The sequence below is a fragment of the Adiantum capillus-veneris genome, chromosome 4 (assembly GCF_014529385.1).
Source record: "Adiantum capillus-veneris isolate H3 chromosome 4, ASM1452938v2, whole genome shotgun sequence".
Taxonomy (NCBI): Eukaryota; Viridiplantae; Streptophyta; class Polypodiopsida; order Polypodiales; family Pteridaceae; genus Adiantum; species Adiantum capillus-veneris.
The window spans coordinates 38666709-38688078 of record NC_140934.1 but is presented as its reverse complement, the minus strand read 5'-3'; the positions used below and the strand labels follow the sequence as shown (position 1 = coordinate 38688078).

At 39.2% G+C, this 21370-nt stretch overlaps 1 pseudogene; it reads right to left on the bottom strand.

The window, feature by feature from the left end:
* Positions 1 to 18616: 18616 nt before the first annotated feature.
* On the bottom strand, positions 18617 to 19805 carry LOC147459000 (uncharacterized; annotated as a pseudogene).
* Positions 19806 to 21370: the final 1565 nt, after the last annotated feature.

Genomic DNA, 21370 nt, shown 5'->3' with positions numbered 1-21370 from the left:
ATGTACATATCCATGCATGGTGCATCAAATAAAGAATTGCCCATTTTTCAGAGCTAGGTGGTTACGTGGGGCCCACATGTGTACAGGTAGGACAGCATGTACATAGTGCATCGATTTTCACTATCACCAGTACCAGTATGTTTTTTCTACAATAATGAGGAGTTTATAGCGCGTAAAAATTCTTGAGGAAGCTATCCACGGGCCGACGACATGAGGTAAGTAGGTGCGTTAGATGGCATCTAGTGACGTCAGGAGGTCGAACGGGGTCAATATTTGCACGCGGATGAGGACGGACACAACGTGGGTGTTTTCTTGTGAGAGTTATGCAGAAAGGTCATCATTAGGACCACTTTTTGGGGACACTTCACGTGGTTTCGGGACGCATTATTGAAAAGAAATGAGTGCCAGGTGTGCGGATGATGCAAAAAGGTGACAACTATGCATTGCGAGGTCAGTTTTTGGCCTGTTCGGGGTCCTATTCGGGGTCCGTTTGAGGTCATCTAAAAGGCCAAGGGTGCCCAACTAAAAAAGCTAAGTGTGGGAAATGAAAAAACAGAGAGAAGACCAGAAAAAACGTGGAGAAGAGAGGAGGAACAGCCGCAGGTGTGTTTTTGCTCATTTTGGAGCCTGTTTTGGTCGTAAACTGCTCATCCGAGGTCGGATTTGAGCACTTTGACATTGTAGACTGGGGTTTTGGGCCGTTCCGGACGCGATGGCGCTGTCCATTTTGCCAAGTTCCTCACTCTTTTTCTGCTATTTTCCTGTGTAATCTTCTCCGGTGAGTGAAGCTTCTTCTCCAATTTGTGATTGTATCTAGTATCTTTTACCCATATTGTGTGAGCTGTTTGCCCCATTGGTGTTGGCCCAAGTTCATTTGTATCTAATTATCATAACTTCTCCTCTTTTGAGATGAGTTTTTTTGGGTGTGTGTGTGTGTGTGTGTGTGTGTGTGTGTGTGTGTGTGTGTGTGTCTGCGTGGAGTGGGCAAGTGGATAGTCTCTCTCCTCTCACTCCAGAGGTGTGTTCCTTGTTTCGGCCAGGTGTGTTGTGTAAGCCGAGTGGTGCCCCATAGTGTGTGTGTGTATCATTCCAAGAGTGTGTGTCGGGTCGTTATAGAGGCGTTCTGTGTATTTCCATCCCGCCCACAACGTCATGAGCTACATGCATTCGAAGTGGGCGGTCCCTTACTTAGAAAGTGGTTGCGGATGCATATGAGAAAAGCAAGTGGGCTGACTTAATGGACTTAATTAGAAATTGAAGGTGCCATGGGAAGCGTGTCCAAGTGCAAGTGCGAGAGCAAAGAGAGAGAGACTTGCTATTGGGTGGAGCGCACAACAACGTTATCCTCTTTTGCAGCTCCTTATATTCTCTTTGTATTAAAGAATAAGTGTATGTATGGTTAAGTTAGTAGAAGTGGATGTCCGGCCAGTTGTCTTGAATCCCAAAAAACTCCAACTTGAAGGCCAACGCAGCCCAAGTGACCTGATATGTACAATCATGAAGAAATCTATTGGCTTCAACCTATACCCACCATCAACTCACTGCAATGTGTAAACCGCTCCAAAGCTAAGCCTTTTGTCAAAGAATCTGTTGGGTTGTGTCGTCAGTGTGTACTTTGACCAAACCAATAAGCTTTTTGGCCAAGAAATCTCTCATGAGATGATACCTAATTTTAATGTGTTTTGATTTGGAGTGAAACATGGGATTCTCTGCCAATGCAAGAGCACTCTGGCTATCACAATATATCATTGGAGTCTCATCAATGCCAAGATTTCTGACCAAGTGAGATAGCCATTCAGCCTCTTTACTTGCATCAAACAATGCAACGTACTCTGCTTCCGTAGTGGAAAACAACGTACAATCTTGAAGACATGACTTCCAAGATACTGCTGCTCCAACAAATATGAAGACATAGCCAAATGTTGATCTCCTATTGTCGACACAACCTGCATAGTCTGCATTCGCATAACCCACGATGGATGCATCATTGTTCTCAAAGTGTAAACACCTACTGATTGTACCTTTGAGGTACCTAAGAATGTGCTTTACTGCTTCCCAATGATTGCTGCCAGGATTTGCCATATATCGGCTCACCACTCCCACTGCAAAAGCAATGTCTGGTCTTGTGCCTACCATAGCATACATGAGACTGCCCACTATCGAAGAATATGGTACCTTGACCATTTCTGATCACTCGGCATCAGATTTGGGTGCATCTTCCTTGCCAACTTTCAAGAATGCTGGCATTGGGGTACTCAATGCTTCCCCCCCCCCCCCCCCCCCACATATTGAAATGTTGCAAAACTTTCTCAATGTATGTTTGTTGAGATAACTCAAGAATACAACGTTTTGCAATCTCTTTTGATTTCACAAACCAAGAAAGTTGTAGCATCCCCCAAATCTTTCATTGCAAAACTGTTGCTAAGTGTTTTCTCCACAATGGATTTCCTAGCTATAAGCATGTCATCAACATATGAACTAGAATGATCATTGAGCCATCATCTAGCTTTCTTGTGTACAAACAGTGATCCTCTTTGCTCCTTTTATACGCTTAAGAACTCATACATGCATCAAATTTATGATACCACTGCCTGGAACCCTGCTTTAAGCCATAAAGTGCCTTTTTGAGCTTACATACTAGCTCCTCACGAGATGCGTTCTCCTGAACAAACCCTTCAGGCTGTTGCATGTAAACATTCTCATCGCGATCCGCGTGAAGAAATGTTGTCTTCACATCCATTTGGACAAGTTCCATCTCCTCAATTGCTAGAAGACCAAGTACGGTTCTAAGAATTGTCATCTTGACCACAAACGAGAAGATTTCATCAAAATCGACTCTCTTTTGCTGTTTGAACCGTTTGGCTACAAGTCTAGCCTTGCACTTTGGATTTGGGTCACCTGAGGTAAATTTCTTCTTATAAACCCATTTGCAAGGTAAAACTTTCTCATCATTTGGCAGTTCTACCAAGTCCCAAGTGTCGTTACCCAGAATTGAGTGATACTTAGACTCCATAGCTTGCTCCCACTTCACCACATCATCCTTCATCATGGATTTTTGGTAGTAGCTTGGCTCACAGCAATCGATCAACATGATGTAATCAAGACCTGGGTCAAAACACGCAGGTGGACGAGAGACTCTAGTAGACCATCTCACTCCTTGACCATTGCTATCCGCTCCCTCTAGAGTATTTCTAGTGGAAGGTACATCACTAGCTTGTTGAGTTGATCTCATTGTCTCTGAGGCAACATCCGCAAAAGTGACTCTCCGAACCTCTATTTCCTTGATAGTTTGTTTATGCATCTCCAACTCATTGAAGATCACATCTGAACTACGGATGACTCGACGAGATTCCGGGTGCCAGAGAGGATATCCCATCGCTCCATCTGCACCATATCCAATGAAAATACATTTGTGTGACTTTGACTGTAGCTTCTGTCCAAGTTGTTTAGGCACGCATTAGGAAGAGGATGGGGTCTGGGAGGGCCTCTTTATTTGCCATGAGAGGTGATTAACATTCTGATGAATAGGTGCATGCCATGTGTGCAAGAATGGTGGGTACGGTAAGAGAGATGTAAGAGTGGTCAAAGGATGAAATTTTCCCTCCTAAAAAGGGGGTGGACAACTTTATGATTTTCAGCCCTCCATAACTCCTACATACGATATTCGATTTGAGCGGAGATTATAGATCTATAATCTACACGTCAAGCTCTTTCCATAGATATGTTAGATGATATGGCTTTGCCCGCTAGATTTTAAATTTCATTTTGGGGGGAAAATTTGAATTCAAATAAACTAGCCATTTTGCCTGTTTGAATTCAAAAGCTATCCTTTGATTACTTTCTTAACACTAGAATGGTAACCTAACAGGACATAAAAGCGTCCTTTCAGGGTTTTGGAAAAAAATTCCAAAACCATAGTAGATCCACTCATTTTGAAAAATCCTTTCATGAGCTTATAGTTCAAGGACTACTACATATGGAAAAATTGAGAAACTTGTAAAATTATTCATCTCTTGGTCACAACAAACCCCCAAAAAATGATGGACTAGTGCATTTTGCCAAAAACAGCCATTTCTAACGATTGATCGCATATAAATCAGAGTGGAGATTTCTATAGGAAATGAGATAAAATGCCCCGTTAAATTCAATGGGTTGGTGATCAAAACATATGGTTGCTTTTTCCTCACTATTTTGTTTTTTGGCAAACAAAATAGGTACAAAAAAGTTGCATTTTTGCCATTCCGCGGACCTATCATCAAAGTTTCTATAGCCCACTCAATATTGATACTATATACAAGCTTTATTAGTTTCCCTTGGGCCTTTGGATTTAAAAGGATCCATGGAGAATGTCAAAAGAATAATAGATCTCTTATTAAGTGGAACCTTGGGGACAATGATAAAGCGCTAAATACAGCAAACATGACAAAACTGGGTTTAGCATTATGACCTCTAGAGTCCCTTAGAAACTACTCAATATCTAGCCAAATTGGTAGTTTATAATTAGATATGGTTACTACCTACAAAATATACACAATTGGCCTAAGGAACTAGCAATATTGAGAAAGCTATGCTTGCTACACTAAAATGTCTCGTATTCTTTAGCAATCAAAAAACTTAACCATCATCATATACTATGCTATATAGTATATTAGGTCCCCCAAAACTCAAAGAAAATTAGCTTTATGTTATACATTCCACTTACACAATCAAAATTGCATTTTGATATCAAGAAAGCCACCAAAAAATCATAAAAGTGATAATTTTGGCCAAAAAACAGGATTTATGCAATTCTTGTAAGTTTGCCATAACTTTAAAATTTAACACTTAGTTCTCCCTAGAAGCATCAAAACATGTTCAGAACTATGAGGGTTTATCCTGTAGCAATCTAAACCTTACAAACATGAAGTTTAGACTGGTATAGTTGCAAAAGTTTGAAAAAAAGTCAAAAATAGGACCTGTTTATTCACACAGTTTCGATTCAAAAATGTTGTGCAAGAGTAACGTTAATGGTGAGATTGATATTCCAAAAAAATTGTCAAATTTTTTTCAGCTCATAAGAAAACTTTGTGGATATATAGCACCTATAAATTCATTTTCATACTCTTCAAATAATTCAAGCAAAATGGTCACTTAACAGGACACAAAAGTGTCCAAGTGTCCAAGGACATAAAAATGTCATGTTACCATTCTAGTGTTAATACTAGAGCTTTGACTCCCTTAAACTGCCAAATAAAGAGGCCCATCTAGACCCCATTCTCTTCTTAATGTGAGCATAAGCTTCACAACCAAAAACACGTAGATGGTCATAGTGGGACTTACGTTTAGACCATAACTCTTCTAGAATCTCATAATTCAATGGCGTACTAGGCAAACAATTTATAATGTGCACTGCGGTCAAGACAACTTCTGCCCAAAAGCCTTGTGTGAGATTTGCCATAGAAAGCATGGCTGTGAATATTTCCTGAATTGTACGATTCATGTGCTCAACAACTCCATTCTGAGCTGGTGTGTATGGTGTAGTAAATTGCCTTTTAATCCCCTTTTAGCACAAAAATTGTCAAACTCCTTGGAGACATACTCTCCACCATTTTCAGTACGCAACCTTTTGAGTTTCTTGCCAGACTGATTCTCATCGAGTGCCACTAATTTCTAGAACACAGGAAGAACTTGATCCTTATGTTTCAAAGGAAATGCCCACACCTTTCAAGCATCTATGAATGTCACAAAATAGCTCTGATACTAGTTGAAGGTGCCATGAGAAGCGTGTGTGCAGAGAGAGAGACCTGCTATTGGGTGGAGCACACAACAATGTTATCCTATTGTTACAGCTCCTTATATTCTCTTTGTATTAAAGAATAAGTGCATGCATGGTTAAGTTAGTAGATGGGTTAGTAGTAAGTGGGATGTCCGGCCGGTTGGCCTGAATCCCAACAAAAAATGATGTGGTCAAGAATTTTTAGAGATGGCGGAAGTGATGAGCTCCAAGCCGTGCTTTATGACATTGCATTCGGTGCTCGGAGTCATCCGCTATGCTTCCGCCAAGGTTGCTAGGTGTAGGGAGAAAAATAAAAAAATTGTATGCATGGGTGGGGAGGTGGGAGGATGGTGCCAAATGGCAATAAAATAGTCCCACATGGGGTGGAGTAAGTGCAAAATGGGGGGTATAAGGGGGGGAGTGGGTACCCCATAAGGTTGAATCAAAGGGCAAAGTGGAGCTCTCATTCCTTGGCTATGGGGGCTCGTGGGTGTTTGGGGATAGAGGGGGCACCCATTTTGGGTTCCCACCAGCTAGCCAGGCGACTGGAATTTTTTGGGGCCTTTGGACGCTCTACCTTGCCCACTCTCCAAGTCAAACTGACCGACATAGAGCCCCTCTTTCCCAAAAAATGGTTGAAATGAGCCAATAAAAAGGGGAGATGAGAGAGAAATATGTCGGCTAAGATAAGGAAGAGAAATCCAGTCCAATAAAGTAGAAAATACCCCCATTATTATAGAGGAAATTCCCTTCACACCCCTCTTTTCTTACAGAGACTTGTTTTTTTGGAGTTCTTTGAGAGACTCCCATCCTTGAAAGCTTATAACTCTCTCATCTCTTATTGGAATGAAGCATATGGATACTCTTTTATGGTCTTGCTTTTCAAAAAATTTAATCATGGTTCGGGTTAAATCTGTTTCATGCCAACCTTTCATGTGTTCGGCTAGGTGTTTTTTGTAGCTTTGCAGTGTTTCTTTCCGACGGTGTGGTGTGTGCAAGGCTACATGGGATTTCATTTTCCTTCTTGTTTGCACACTAACAACGTTAATGAGAGGATGCATTGTTTGCCAGCTCCTTTTTTGGAATCTTTGATGCTTCCACCATGAGATGTAGTAGTCGATTAGTGATTTTAATTACTTCTCTGATTTGAATTTTTCATTGACCCATTTTGAGCTGAAATGTTTGAAATGCTTGAAGAAAATTTGGTACTAAATCTTTCTTGAGCGTGTCTTCTTGCTGCATCATTTTTCTTGAGACTTGGTTTTCTTGCTGCATCATTTTTCTCAAACTCTTCAATAGCATTTGAACTTTATGGTCTAAAATATCTTGGTGGCGCTCTGAAGGTTGGATCACTACCTCTTTGACCTGTGCCTTGATATCTTTCACACTTGTATGTAAGCTTATTCCCTAAAAGAATTTTGAGTTCCAAACCCAGACTACTAAGGTGAACTTTGGCAGGTGAGGGTTGACGAGATGATTCTCTTTGGTAAGGAACCATTTAGGGATTCTTTGGATGTGGAGGCAGTTGATAGATCTGATGATTGTGGTAGCTCATTGATTTCTAGTAATTAGCTATTCTTCTAGCTCTCACATACAACATCTGAAAGAGCTCTAGATCCAAGTATGCCATGTCATCATCAAGAAATGTTTGAATTTGTAAGGGCTTTTGTCATCTCAACATCTTATTCAGAGCTAGCAACTCAATTGAATGGAATTGGCCCGACACTGAGTCTATGCTGGACTCCACTAGATTTCCTTTGCGTTTATTTTGGTTTGCTCTTATATATGGCACTATGGCTTGCTATGCAGCTTCTTGCTGTGATCCAATCTAGCCTTGAGTCTAAGACTGGTTGTGATTCTAGTGTGGATCAAACTGATCCTAATGTCTTGTCTAGTCATGAGACCGGTCAACCAAAGTGCATGAATCAGAACCTTGTGTGGGCTGATCTCCTCCAGTTGTTGAGCTCAGAGCTTGAGAAGTACTCTTTTAGTATGATGAAAGAAATATTTGTCAATCTTTATACGGGGCACCGATTTTGTTGACTGTGTATATTCCTCATGTGCTAAAATGAACTACCTGGCTACATCCACACTCTCATCTATCTGTTTGGATACTTTCTTGGTCTCAGTGATGGTGTTGCCTTCTCTATAGTCTTGTGAGGATAAAGAAGCTATTGTGGTGGTTATTGAACAAGGAAACCCTGAGAGCTTTGGGGTGTCAGGTTATGGTGAAAAGGTGTATTACCAGATGGTGAAGAGTGTGAGGGTGTGGATCTTACTCTTTGTGTGGTAGATAAGGAAGATAAAGGATTGTCTATAGGAGAAACAAGCCACATGACAACTTAAGATATCAATGCACGGCCACATACCTTTCGCATAGTGATCTTTATTTATGTCATGAATGCTCCACAATGTTTCTCTCTTGGGTTTAGCACCATTGTTGGCCACATGTCATGCATGCATTGTTTAGACGCCTACTCTTTGTACCTGGAAGATTCTATGCTTGATTAATGATTACTTATCACCGTTTGGGTTGTCAAACTTTATTGATGCTAATTGTGTTTAATTCAAACCTGTAATGAAATTGTTACGAGGCCTAGTGAATGTCTGGCACATGTGGTGAACTAGTATGATGTAGGATAGGTTCAAAGCTTCATCTTATGAATCTGGATGTGTGTCTGGTATACTGGTTCCTTTAGGATTCCATTTTTTTTGGCATAATACAATTTGATTTTGGCTGAATTGTAGACTTTTGGTAGTAGAAGTCCTGACAAGTCCCTTAGTTTGATTGTTCCATTGGAGAATACCCAATCCACTTCATAGGGTCCAAACCAATCTATCTTCATGATTGGTTTCTTCAGCCCCAATTTTTACTGATATAATATTATTGGACTTCCCTTCTTGTATTCCGTGACCTTGATCTTGCTGCCGTGCCACTACTTTCTCCTTTATTGGAAAAATTCATATTCCAACATTGCCCTCTGTATGATCTCATCCAATTTCAATAAGTCATTTAACCCGCTCTTCAGATTTTGGTTAAAGTCCATTATATTTTCCCCAGTCAGACTTAGACTAGGGATAGCTACCTCTATTGGAACTAGTGCCTCTATTCCATACACCATTTTGAAAGGTTTCATGCTAGTAGTAACCTTGTAGAGAGTTTGATATACCCATAGCACCGTTTGAATTTTGGTGTCCCACTAGTGTGGCTCCTTCTGAACTATTTTTATGAGAAAGGTCTTGATGGTTTTATTGCTTCTTTTTACCTAACCATTACACCTAGGATAATAGGGTGTAGCCTTTTAGTGTTTACCTGAAAAGGTCTCTTGACCAATGGGAAGCAATAGATAGTGATCATTATAGCAAGAAGAATACCAAAGAGCACAAATTTATTTCAAAAGGAAAAACCAGGAACCATGAAAGATCCACTGATTTGAAGATTGCCTTTCCAGTGTTTAAAGGGGGAAAGAAGACAACCCAAATGTACACATTTCAAGCCTTTGAGAAATATGATGAGCTCAAGGACGTTGTCAAAGACAAACGGGGAGAAATTTTCCTCAGACATTGAAGGATGCAGCTCAATATCCAGCATTTAGAGTCAAAACATACAGTAAGCTCATCAAAGCATTCAGTCTTGAATATTTGGATAGTAGAGGAAACAGAATCATATGTGAGTTGGAGAGGAGATGGAGAAAATAAAATAAGGTAAACTATTAGTTCAAAGCTACATAGAGATGATTAAGGAATTGAGTTACATGAACCCCCAGAAGCAGAAAAGAAAATAAGGGCTTGATCCTTAGCCGTTTCAAAAGTAAAAAGTTAAGGGAACAAGAGGTTCCAACCCCGATAAAGAAATTCAATGATTTGGTACAACGCGCTTTGAAACTTAAAACAACAAGCAAAAAAGGAGAAAGGCAACAAGAGCATAAGAAATTCTAGTGATATTGAGACAACAACTGAGGAGTCTAATTCTACCTCTAGTTCTAGTTCATTTGATAACGACTCACATGATAAAGTTAAGAGAAAAAAGAAGGGATCCTGGACAAAGAGGATGGGGGAGATGACTAAAAAAGATTTTGAAATGGAAAAACTAGACTCCTAGTGAGAAAATTGGAGATCTAGTTTTTGAAGTGCATATCAAGGGATCACAGGTCAAACGAACACTGTCAATATACATATTGTAAAGTATAAAGCCCCGTCTCGAGTAATTGCAGAATACGAATTCACCACTTCAAGAAGGGAAAGTATGTGTCTATGATTGCTTTAACTTATCCAAGAGCTATGAAAGCAAATGAAGAACCTAATTCCAAGGGAAATGAGGCCAGTACTAGTACTAATGCTGGTAGAGATAGATACTAGGGAGGAAATGGTTGAGATAGGGGTAGACTAACTCTAGGAAGAGATATCTCAAGTGCTTAGTGTCTAGACAATGAAAAACCAGAAGGATCTGAGCAGAAGATGTTACAGATGGAAGCGTAGAGTGACTTGCAAATCATACAAGTAGTGCACAATTGACGATAAAATCAATAGATCCACATAGCTGCATAATCACGTACACATAGCATCCATAGAAATTTTGACATGAGAGATGCATAGAGCGAGAGAATGAGAGAAAGCATGTACAGTTGCACCTCTTAGAGTAGAGTGCAACACCAACATGACAAAAGATAAGAGAGGATAGGAGAGAAAGAATAGGTGATAGGCAAGCACTGGGTGAAATCTCCCCCCATGCAAATGTGAGAATTTTCCTCTTGCACGTACTTATTTATGAATTTCTTGAATGCTCAAATTAAATATAGCTTGGCCGACCGGACATAAATGACCATAGCTCATAAAGAGTCTTAAATAACAAAACTTTAGGAAAATTTTGAACTCATTTTTGGGCCTTTTAAGATTGCCACATCATCAAAGTTGTACAAAAGAAAGCAACCCAGTAGACCCCTCTAAATATTGCTTAGAACCCCATGATATGACCTATCATTGGAAAGTTCTTGAAAAATGGATTCTAAAGAGCCAAGGTCCGAAAATTTTGGATGACTTCTATGAAAGTTATGCCATTTTTTTTCAATCGGCCAGGTTTTGCTACCGTTACCGTAATCTAAAATCACCTTTTTCTAGATCTACATGAAGGCAATGTCTAGTACATGCATGCTATATATCAATAGATAGCATTTGAAGAGTATATCCAACCTACGACAAGTTTGGATCTTATTTGCAAAAAAATTACCGATCCCCACTTTTTGAAAGCTATGCCACATCAACAATTCTTACAAGGCCCATTTTTGAATCCAAACTTTTCCTACAGTGTCCATACATGTGCTATCTTTTCATATAACCCTTACCTTTTTCCACTTGTCAGCTATAGCAAATAACAAAATATTAATTCCCATTATATACCTCTCTATTAGAAAGCAATTGTCCTCAGTTGCAAAGATAGGAATCTACAACCCATAGTTGTCGCAAAGAGTGGGGTTAGCATTCTGTGTCATAAATATCACATAGTAAAAGAAAAAATCAAAAACTAAATAACATTGCTTATGCCTGTCCTCATCCATATACTGCATTTTCTAGCATCCCACCACTAAAATAAGTAGTATATGTGATACCCTCTGATGAAGCAGGATAGCATTGGTCACCCTCATCATTCAATAATCAATCATTATAAATTACAAATCCAATTCCATGGACACTATCGCGACAGAAAATCATCATATACCAAATATAATTTTCAAATCCAAAGATAATTTCAAATCACTGTCATTATATACTCGGGTTAAAAAAATCATATTAAAGATAGTGGTGGCTAGCCCCTACAGAATGATTTTGTGATCGATGTTGCCTCAAGTAATGGTTGGCGAATCTACACCAATGAGACATGCTACCTAAATTGGTGAATCTGCACTACTGTTGTCTAAACCGACGGATGTGCAATTAGTATTGTTAAAATTAATGAATCTACAGGTTGTTGGTGTGCTCCCTAGATTGGCAAATCTGCACTCGTGATGCCTAAACCGGCGAATTTGCACATATAGCTGGTGTTGCTTAAATCAGTGAATCTATACCATGATGATCATTTACACACTGCCTAAATCAACAAATGTGTGTGTCTATGACCAATGGAATAAACAAGGCATAAAAGAAAAAAATTATTTACTACTCGTTTGACACAAAATTGGAGTATGCTTAGGTGCCAAAGTACTTACAAACTGTTTTTCACTATGAAAAATCATCTTAGTTCTTGTGTGTGGATGTATAGCTTGTTGATAAATCTTCTCAATAGAAATTACATTGAGTGTAAACACAAGATATAACATTAGGATGGTTACTTTCACATGCCATAAGAAAATGAAGAGAAGCAAAAGATCTCTTTCCTTTCAAATTGTCCAGTGGTATTATCCTTGTTGCAAACTTCTTGACTTTGTGCCCTTAAATATATGTACCAAAAAAACAACTTACAAGAAAGTGGAGAGGGTAAGTATTATCATAGTAGTAAACTAAGTGAGTGTATTACAATATAATCAAATGAGAGATGAATCATAATGAAAAGATATTAAGACAAATGATAGCAATATATACATTTAGGATTTGACTCATTAACAAAATTGGAATGCATTAGAAAACATTGAGATTGTACTTAGCTTCATCTTTAAAAGGGTTTCTCAAGTATTAAGATGATTTTGTGTAAGATTCAAGTAAGGATACATCAACATTTTGGAAGTCCATAATGATAAAATTAATATCCAAGGGGGTGAAAGGAATGGTGATTGAAAGAGCATTGCATAGAAGCTACAAGAAGAATACATGATTTTCATGAATAAAAGTGATATAATGTTGCTTGGCACATCACGGTGGAAAAAGTAGAGAGAGAAATGTCTTGAGGGTGCTGAGAGGGAGTCGGGCATTAAAGATAGTGAGGGCCGTTTTTGCAAATTTTGCTCCACCTCTCTCTTGGTATGCACTTGATGCATGAAATTCACAAAAAACCTATGTATTTATTGTGTACATATCTATGGTTTTGACACATTTTGATCTCGAAATAAGGAGAAGTAGGAACAAACTGTATGAAAAGAAAAACATCACTAGATGTTGATTCTACGACGGTCACCAGAGTAAAAGTCAATAGCGAAAGGGAGGAGAATCTTATGCATTATTGAGTTGAAGTCAACAAAATATTATGAAATTCAAGCATAATTTACTTATGGACAAAAGGCTTGCACATGGAGTCAAAAGGGGACCACCTGAAAGACTTTTGGAAGGGAAAAGACGGACACAAATATTTGTGGGATTTTTCTCTATTTTTTTCATTTCTAATTGGAAAAAGTTTTCAACTACAAAGTTGTATGCACTGAGCTGATCTTTTGGCCCTATTTGTTTTATAATTTTAGGAGCTACGGTTTGTGGGATATGACCGAAATGGTGGAACCTACCTGCCCACATGGGAAGAAGTCATGATTATCCAGCTCCACACACACAATTTCTTACAGGTTTCTCTCCATTATTTCTATATTTTATCAAGATTCTCTTGGACTCAAACTATGGAAGGTGGCATGGAGACAAAGCTAAGTTGCCATGATAAAGGCGTATAGGAAGAAATTGGTCAATAAGCAGGGCACACGGAGCTCTCTCATTGGGTTAATGCCTCTAACTGACATTACTCTATAATAATTCCTCTTGCTCATAAGCTCTTCCATAATCACTCTCTTGGCCTATAAAAGGAGGCCTCCTCTTTTGTAAACAACACTACACACGAGTGTGTTTTTTTAGCGAGATTTTTATTTCAAGCTTTTGCAACGAAAACCATTTTTGCGAGCTTTTTGATACTTAATTTGAATCCTCTTCAAACGGCACAAAAATGTTAACAGAAAAAACAAACATTACTCATGTGATACACACCAACATGTATAAGTTTCAAAAAGTTCGGACTCTGAGATTGAATATAGCTATACTAAATTATATATAGTTATAACTATACCATATATAATGATATCATATAATTATAACGTATAAATATGCATGCATGAAAATATTTCATATGTACTTATTCATGCTTATGTCTGAGAAAACTATCATTATCTATAATGTTAATGACACTTTGAGAAAGATGAGAACAGGTAGTGGATGGAGAGCCATGTTTGCAAAAAAATGATGTTTTGGCAACCATTTAAAACTATGTTTCCTTTAAGAAGGAAGATGTGGGTGGAGATTGCAAGATATGCTAAAAACATCCCCTATTTATGATGTATTGCAAAAATACAAGCAAATGTGAACGAGAAGATTAGCTTATGATTATTGACATGGTGTGTGAATCATGGTGTCAATGGTCACATAGCTAATGGTGTATTGAATACATACAAATATTGCAAGTCATGCATGTTTGTGAAGGAAGTGTACAAACCGATATCACAAAAGTAAGCACAACCCTTCTCATGTCTAATGTCAAAATTGTCACCCATAAGTTTACACATCCTGCAATAGCTTCCATCTGTAAATTTTTCCCAGAGGACAATCCATGCGTAGATACAGTTCATCGTTTCTAGCCTATATCCATAACAAAAAATAGAAAAATGTCTTCTTGACTACTCACCTTGTTAGATCTTTTGATTCTAATAAATCCTTGACAACATTTCAACAATAATAAATATATTTCTCTTAAGAAATAATGCATAAGGTATGCTACAATTCTTCCTTTAAGCTTCTCATCTTACAAAGTCAATCATGCTACATATAGAGAGGTTTAAAGAAGAGCGTAGTTAAAATCAATCTCACATATATTTATTCTGGTTTTAAGAATTCTTGGTCAAGCCATGTTTTGTACAGAGGTCAGTGGTTGTGTTTAGATTGCCAATATCCTTCCATAATTCATGTCGTATCTTCAATGAATTTCCAAAGGAAGAACACACATTAGTACGGCTGACAATACTATCAAGCTACTAGATCCAATTCATCTCAATCCACCATCCTATTGTTCCTGATTTGGAAAACCTCCTATGTTTGAGTTCTTACCAATACCTACTACTGGTCCCAACGCCACACCATGTCTCCTTGAATCCAAACCCATATGTATCATGGGTCCCTTGCTTGTGCCTACTCCCATGCCCATATCCATGCCCATGCTAGGAGCCATCCTCATTGGCATAAGAAGAGAAAATATTACACTCGCACCCACTACCCAAGTCTCAAACGAGAATCCATCACTTTTCCCATCCTTTTGTTGTACTATTGCCTGTCGACAAAGTATCATCCTTTATTCTTTTAGTTCACAAATGATCAAAATCAACATCTATGTATGCTCAAGGATTGCTTTTAGCTTCCACAAACCAAAGGATGATGTGAGTAACCAAGTTCAAACTAGAAAATTACACCAATAGAAGAAGTATCAAAAATTTTACGGCTTGCAATGTTCAAATCAATCAAGTCCTTTTGATTAGACTATCAGCCCAAACAACCAATTTTGTTTCGAGCTGTTTTTCTTGTTGCAATCTTATGCTCCCTTATTTTCCATGGCTGGCTATCTCACCAATCAGCAGTGAAGGGTTAAAAGAAGATTTCTACAAGGACTGGCCTATATGAAAAGCCTTTGATAAAGTAGGTTGAGAAGGTGTTGATGCATTGAGTGAGAAAGATGAATATAATTATTAACACATTCTCTTAAGAAAGATCACAACTTGAGTTGTTGAAGGTGGAAAATGTGTTAGTGTATAAAAGGTGGCACTAGCCATGATCATCGGTACACCTCCTTCGAGTCAATGCCTAGAGGTGTGTAGTTGGGTGGTGGCTACATGGCCACCTTAAGAATTGTTGAGATAGTACAACTTGAAGCTTCCCCTTTGAACGAAGAACTTCCAAAAAGATTCTCACCAAGCTTCTATTGTTTGGAAAGGCAAAATAAATATATTATCCGTGATCCAAGTGATTCCAACAGGCATACCTATGTGTTGTTCTTTTGAGAGTGTTTTTGTTTTTTTGAGGAGGGGTGGGGGGTATATACCATGTACAATGTTTGGGGGCATGACATTTGAAGAAACAGAATCTCAAGAAAGATCACTTGTATCTTCACATAAACTTGAATCAACACATTTACAACTCTATTTATAAAAGATCGCCTAGCTCTACAGTTGAAGGACCTATACCTAGCATTGGTAGAAGCAACCCAGCACATTTCCTTAACTTGATTTACACATGCCATCAAGATGAAAGCATAGTGATTGCATTTGGAGAGACACCCTTGCTTGTCATCTGCTCAAAAAAGCCTAGAGCTTCTTGGCCTCATCCTTTTAGGGCATATCCCCCAATCAATGCATTCCAAGAGATGACATTCTAGATAAAAAGATCCTCAAGCACTTATTGTGCTTTCTAAAGTTCACTACACTTAATATACATTTCAAGCAAGGAATTGCAAAGCACCACATTTTTTCTCAACAACACCTAACTAACAATATCATCCTCAATTCTTTTGCACAAATGAGTAGTGCCACATCCTTTAAGCTCCAAGCATAGATGATTCCATCTAGAGAGACATCCTCACGTTGCATCCATCAAAAGAACCCCATAGAATCCTAGCCATATCCTAACAACATGTGTGTCAGGAGATGACATCCAAAAGAGGATTCTCTGCACACATTTTTGTGCTTTCTAAACTATAATACATTTGGCATACCAGTCAACCAAGGCATGCCAAGCATTATATCTCTTTATAACAGCCCCTAACAAAAAATATCATCATGGGTTCTTATGCCCATTTCATCATCTTACCTATTGCTACATTTGTCAAGATGCAAGCATAGGTGATTGTATTTGGAGAGATGCCCTCGCTTGTCATCCCCTCAAAATAGCCTAGATCTTCTTGGCCATCCTCCTTTAAGATTATTGCAACTAGAGAGATTCCCTTCCTTTGCATCCATTGAAAGGAGTCGTGCCCTTGTTGGGCATATCCTACAATCAATGTGTGTCAAGAGATGGAATCCTTGAGAGGAACCTACGGAAGTGACTTTTGTGCTTTCTAAAATACACCACATTTGGCATACATGTTGATCCATGGAGTGCTCACCTCTCTCAAGATTCAGAATCATAGAGTGCATCAAGAACCATGACTCCTTTGTCTTGTCTCACAAGGACTCTCCCCCTCCCAACACCAAACTCCAAACCTTCCAAACACAATGGAGCTCCCAAATCTCGCATACACATAGCCATGAGAATATGTGCTCAACTAATACATCCAGAGGTAGTGAGCCAATCGTGGGCAAGATAAGAGACTAAGGAACCCATCTCCTCTTCCTGACCTCCAATCATCGCAAAGAACTTTCCATCCTCTTAATAGGTTGGTTAGTTGTGTGTGTGTGTGTGTGTGTGTGTGTGTGTGTGAGAGAGAGAGAGAGAGAGAGAGAGAGAGAGAGAGAGAGAGAGAGAGAGAGAGAGAGAGAGAGAGAGAGAGAGAGAGAGAGAGAGAGAGAGAGAGAGAGAGAGAGCTCACACGTACATGCCATTCCTAGAGCTGATTAGCCTTCCACTCATGAGAGGTAATCATGCTATTTGCACCTCATTTATATATATAGTACTATATATACTATATATTACATACTTTACTATTATATGTACTGTATTTTATCTAAAGTTACATTAAGATAATTGAAAAAATATTTAAAAATATAATAAAAATTAAAATAATCAAGTGCAATAAGCTCAACAGAGTTCAAGGGATTTGCAAAAAATGGCGGAGTTCGACGGCTTTGCAAAAAAAAGGGGAGACAAAAATAAGCATCGAACGGAGATGCTTATCCCTTCAAAACATAGCCATGAAACATGGTTGGGCAAGGGCTCCATACCATCAGGCAACAATCATGTCCCATTGCACACGAGCCACGCGTAGGCATCATCATGGCCACCTAATTGATGCATGGGAACGAGGAAGAGAACTCGTAACGAAATAATCTGGAAAAAAAAGGGGGAGGGTTGGAGCGCTCCCATCATCCACGCGTGCACGGATCATTGGAGGGCTCTAGTCCCCCCCCCCCCCATTTTTTTTCGCTTAGCATTGGTTTGAGGCACTTCGCTAAGGGGGAGAGGGCGGAGAATGGAAGACAGAAGGGCACGACCTCATAGTAGAGGAGGTGTAGGTTGGCAGGGGAGAGGTTGAGAGGGCCGTTGCTGCCGTCGCCTTTGTCGTCAGTCAGGCCGAAGATGCTACCACCGAGCACAAGAGGCGTGTCCATAGAGAGGAAGAAGGTGCAGCCTATGATCTTGAGTAGGAGGAACTAGAGATTGTCAACAACGGGGAAATGCAGAATGCCTGGTTGTGGGTCACTCCATGGCAGTGTTTCTTGGGCCGGCATGGGTAGCGCCCATCAGGGACCTTCAGCTAAACTCGCTGGCTCTGGCTCGCCATCTTTAGTCATCAATTGCACCTCTTCACCCGGTGGGTCTGCCCTTCCACCTGCTGACCCACGCCCGTTCTACAGTAGGCTTTTCATGCTGCAGCTTCTTAACATAATCCCCTCATCTCTAGTGGCCCAGTCCCTCGCTCTGCATGTCCATTCCATGACTCACCTACAAGCACATGCCTGTTGTTGGGGTTTGACAACACATGAAGAAAAACAAGCTAAACAGTCCTCATAAGGCTTAATACAAGAATCAGACTCAGCAGAATAACACAGAGAAAAGATCAGACAGAGCAAGGTGGATAGATTAGGGCAAACTCAGAACTCGTATTCATCGTCAAGAAAGGCTTACAACTCGAGAGATCATCTCTCCAAGTCGTCCTCTAAGCCCATGAATTATCCAACACGAAACAGTTGTAACTGCCCAAAAGAAGTTCTTGGCCAAATATCTGACTAAGCAAAAATCCGACGCAGAAGAAATCCGACTTCAGATAATATCAGACTCAACAGTATCTGATTCAACAGTAATCCAGAATCCAACGTAGCGACATCTGACTAACCAGAATCCGACTGACCAACATCTGACTACAGAATCCGACTGACTAGCAAAACAAATATGACTGACCACTAAATTGTCATACTGATGTGCGTGTCAACACATGGCACGTCCCGGTGGTGGATTTCTCAAAAATCCGACTCGGATCCACACATCCCTTGATCAAAGTCAAATGCCTTATCCCATTTTCCCAAAAATACCTAGTTACTACATAGCATAAAGTACAGTGCCTGGAACCCAATCCAAGATATACAAATACACCATATAGCACCATGACAAACTCAATGTTAGCATCCTCATATGATCCAAAGTGCAGTGCTTGGTACTTAAACCAAGGTACACAAAATACATCATAGTCAAAAACTAAACACCGCCCAAAATTTCCCCAAGGGATTATATCAATGTGCCATTTCATGAAGTAAGGATACTTCCATGAGAGCTTATACAAAATGAACTTATGAAACCAAAACTGAATAAGTATGTCCATTCTCCAAGATAATGAAGTAAACATTAGTAGAATCAGTCTTTGCAACCTCTGAAACGTGAGAATCGGACTCTGAAAATTAGGTTTTTGTAATTCAGGCACCAAAACCTGAATATCCTCTTGTATCTTCAACCCTCCTTGAATTTGAAAATATGCATATTCAGCCTTCAACAACCTATGCATAAAGACATAATGCTCCCAGCATCCAAATAAAATAAGATCCACATGATCCATAAATATTTGTTCTTCAAAATCAAACAGTTTAGGCAAATCTGAGACAAAACCACTGCTTTCATAGGAAACAAGCATTCCACTCAGTAAACTCTGTAATTTTATCATGAAAAAGGTCCAAAATACTATATCCCTTTGAGTTCCACGTGACTTTTGCAAAATCAGGGAAAAAACCCTCTTTGCCTGATCATCAATCTGCAAAATATGATTTAAACAATATGAAATATGGATAATTGAGTCATCAACCTCAACAGCTTGCATTTGCAAAATCTGATCTGCAACTTCTTCATTGAGAAAATCAGTAATATGCACTTCAGACATAGAAGTCTAATCGTGAAAAACTCCAAAATTTTGAATATCGGCAACTTCTAACTTTAAGAATAAGCTCATACAGCTGAGATACATCTCCATGATCAGTTTTAGCTACCAATTTGCAGCAAATAACACTTCGAACAAATCAAATTGCACTTCATAATGACCTAGAATTGGTTCAAAATGAAAAAACCTCTTTGCAACCATCAAGCAATGCGTCGTCAACATCTACAACATCTTAGAACATTGATACTTTGCTTCAAAATCTGAGTTAGGCTCCAAAAACCAACTTTCTTGAATTTGCAGATTCAGAAAACAACCAATCTGATCTTCTTTTGCTTTAATTTGAATTGATTCAGATCGATAAAATAGAGTAGTAGCATCATCCTCACACAAATTTGGCAAACCTACAATAGTTTGCTCAAGTTCCTCCCCAAAAACATCATAAAAATCTGAGTTTGTCTCTGAAATCAAACAAATCTGTTTTTGCATTCCAAGAAATCTTGGAGTTTGCTGCATCACATCAGAATTCGAATCAAGTACTTGTGACATTGTTTTTAGATCAGAAAATTCCACTCCACCTATCAGAAAATCTCTATGTTGGTCCATAGGATCACTTCCATAGTACGTCTCAGGCTTCCAAATTGGATCAAAAACTTGCTCAGAATCAACAACAAACATATCAGCATCAATGCCATCTCCCTTACTTAAAACATGAAGTCTTCCACATTCAGGGTGACTGCCCTGATCTGATTTTGGACACTCAGATTGACTCCCCTGATCTGATTTTTGGTGATGTTCAGTCCTATCTTGGTGAGTGGAAGCATGCATTGATGTTGTGTTTCCATCTTTCAATAGGTCAAGAAAACTTGCAAAAATAATGGTTTTTGCAACATCAGAGTATTCTCTAGGAGGACTTGGAACTGAAATCTGATACGGTTTACAAGCTGAATTTTCAAATCTGAGACTATCTGATGCAAAAACATTGCTTTTACACATGTTTTCAACATCATGGTTGTTATTTGGATGTATGCGGTGAAGAATTTTCCCATTTGGTGGAATTTTTGATGTCGGATTAGGGGTATCTATGGGTCCTTGGTGGCTCCTTTGGCTCACACCTCCCACTTGTACTCCTTTCCCTGACATGTTGACACGCCCATTGGGTATTCCCACTCATCATCCTCATCCTCGCTCAACTCAAACACCTCCTCAAAAACATCCCTCAATTTCTGACATGCTTCTCGCAAACAACTCACTTTCTTCCTACTTGCACATGACTTATGTCTTTCCCCTTTATGATCAGCAAGCCACTCATATGCACTCTCCAACTCATACTCTAGGTCATCTAGCTTGTCTAATGCCCTCTCCATCTCTTCAAAGCATGATGCTTTATGCAAAAATTTTACAACTTTGCGAATCTTTCTACACAATCTGACCATGCACCATTTTTTGCAATTCTCTCCCTTTGAGCACTCATCAACCACATACGGACAAGCATCCACCTCATGCGGCCTACTCATGCAAACCTCACATTTCTTCTTCTTCTTTTTACCCATTGCCCATCTTGACACATAGTTGCTCTATCATGCTATACAACTTCTAAAATCAGAAATCTAGGTAAACTTTGTGAAAAATTTGAAATAACTCTTACTTGAAAC